This window comes from Sander lucioperca, chromosome 9, assembly GCF_008315115.2.
Source record: "Sander lucioperca isolate FBNREF2018 chromosome 9, SLUC_FBN_1.2, whole genome shotgun sequence".
Taxonomy (NCBI): domain Eukaryota; kingdom Metazoa; phylum Chordata; class Actinopteri; order Perciformes; family Percidae; genus Sander; species Sander lucioperca.
Window position 1 is genome coordinate 28,464,924 of NC_050181.1, and position 2,500 is coordinate 28,467,423.

Below are 2,500 nucleotides of genomic sequence, written 5' to 3' on the forward strand. Positions count from 1 at the left end.
TAGTTAAAGCCGGTAATGCGAGTCCCTGCTATATAGAGTCTTTGGATTGGCCTATCATTATTCTTGGCACACATCCCTTTCTCTCCTCTCTGTCTGTCTCTCCCCTGCGTCTCCTCCGCTTCCTCGCCCTCCCTCGCTCCGTGGTTCTCTCTATCCTCGGGTTATTGTAGCCGTAATGACCTACCTTGCTCCGAGCTCAGTGCCTAGCAACTCACAACACACACACCCACACACACACACACACACACACACACACACACACACACACACACAAAGATATGGACCTACACAACCATGCGAGGAAATACATGCAAACACACCTCAACCCCCCCTTGCTTGCTAGGGCCCCCCCGTCGCGCTGGACCGACTCGGCGAAAAAGCTCTAATGCCGGACGTCGATTTCACTCCCTTCTCCTCCTCCCGCTTTCTTCCTCCCTCCATTAACCCAACATCCCTCATTCTCCATCTCCATTATGACTGCCTCCTTTCACCAGCTCTCTTTATTATACCCTCTTCCTTCACCTCTCCTACTCCGCCTCCTCGTCTCGCTCCCCCTGTTTTCCACTTCTCACTCCCTCCTGTGTTCCCTTTTTAATCGCACAATTTCAGACTTTGACACCTTCTTTTCCCCTTGATCCCTCTTTTTTATTTTATTAGTGAATTAATTGAGCTAATTTCACCTCAGAGATGCATCCAACAGGTCAGAACAGGTCAAGGTGATGACATAGTGTCGTCCTTGCTTTTGAGCCAGCTGTACTTCCTCCTCTTTCACATGGTTAGTCTTATAAATATTTTCTTACATATATTTTTCTACATCTTTCTTTCTCTTTTAGAGACACAATAATTTCCCCCCCACGAAACTGTTGCACATTTTATGTAAATATCTGAAAATGTTAGCATAAAGTGTGAATCAGTGCGCTTTTCCATCAACAAGCTTTATATGAATACATTCAAGAGGATCCGAGAAGATTACATACTGTAAGTAATGAAGCACCAGTAAATGTGATGCATCGTGGCATTTTATTGCTGCTTCCCACATAAGACTGCATTTGTTTTTTTTATGAATTAATTTGTCTCTATCCATGTGTACTCTGTGGTGTTTTATGGTGATACAGAGCGGGCTCGGTGTGCACCAAGGCCCCCGTCTGAACTCGCCCGGGAGACTTTAGGGTTGCATACACTCTTGACATCCTTGCTGTTTCAATTTTTTGTTTATTGTTCTGGTTTCTAATGGAGTGACAGCATGACATGAATACTTTGTTTTAAAAAAAATTGAAGATGCAGAAGCAGTGTATTAGAAAAACACACTTTCATCTTTTTCTAAAACTTTGGGCCGATATTTCAAAACTTGTAATCTGGATCAGAATATTCAGATATGTAACCCCATGTTTTGCTATCCAGGATCAGCTAATTCATCTTACTTTTGTGCCAGTTTTTCAAAGCAACTTGGATAAGATCCAATCCCGATACAAAGTTTTCGAGATTACCAAATATGGATAAGCAGTGCTCTAAATGGGACTACACATCCCAATGTAGGCTACTCGCTATGTAAAGAACAACAGATAGAACAGCCAGTGTTGACAGAAAACAGCATGGCATATACAATTGTTAGAAACTACTTTTGCCTGTGTCATTGTAATTAATATGAAGTAATAAATGAAAGTTAAAATTAAACCATTTTTTTGTTTGATATTTAAAGCTATTTGGGGGATTATTTTGTGAGGACCAAATCTTTTTTGTTTTGTTTTTATATACTGTACTGAAAGTGTAATGTCTATCTACTTTATCACTGTAACGGTTAAAGAAATCAAATGCAAAATACTAATACATGCATACAGTACATGATACAAATGTTGTATTATTTGAGCAATTTAAAAGTTGTATCCTGAAATCCACCCTTCTGCTGGGACCAGGACAATACATTTATTTTTGGGTGAAAGCAGGTATCCAAATCCAATGACACATACTAAAAGTTTGACCCAGATCAAAATCAAAACTGGATTACGTGATCTAATCAGATTTCAGAATCCTTATTTTCTTTTCAACAACCCATTTTCAAGATTGGATCCAATCCGATTACTTGTGAACAACTGGGCCTTTTTGATTAAAACAATCTGGCAGGTTGTTTGTATTGCACAAACTCAAAAACTAGCAGAAAAACACAGGAGTAGAAACATACCAACTGCCATTAACACTGGCAAAAGGAGTTGAGATCTCTGTGTGTGGATTCGGGGTGTAATGCAAAGCTACTATATAGTTGTATACTGGAGGTGGGTGCGGTCTAGGTTGGAAGCTGTTAAAAAAAAAAAAAAAAAAAAAAAGAGTGCTTAATTTGTGTTGTGTTAAACTGCTATTTATATCATTGTCTCATTACTGTCATGTTGCGCACAGTGCTAGACTTCAATATCAGATCATGAGGTAAAAATAACACCTGTGCAACAACAGCCAGCTTTACCCTGCACTGCTTAACTAATCTGATGACTGAACCTCGCTGAATGTC

General features: G+C 39.9%; 1 protein-coding gene across 1 annotated transcript in view; it reads right to left on the reverse strand.

Annotated features, from left to right (window-relative positions):
- Positions 1-2,500, reverse strand: part of efnb3b (ephrin-B3b) — an 85,113-nt gene that overhangs the window by 4,973 nt on the left and 77,640 nt on the right. The window lies entirely within an intron of this gene.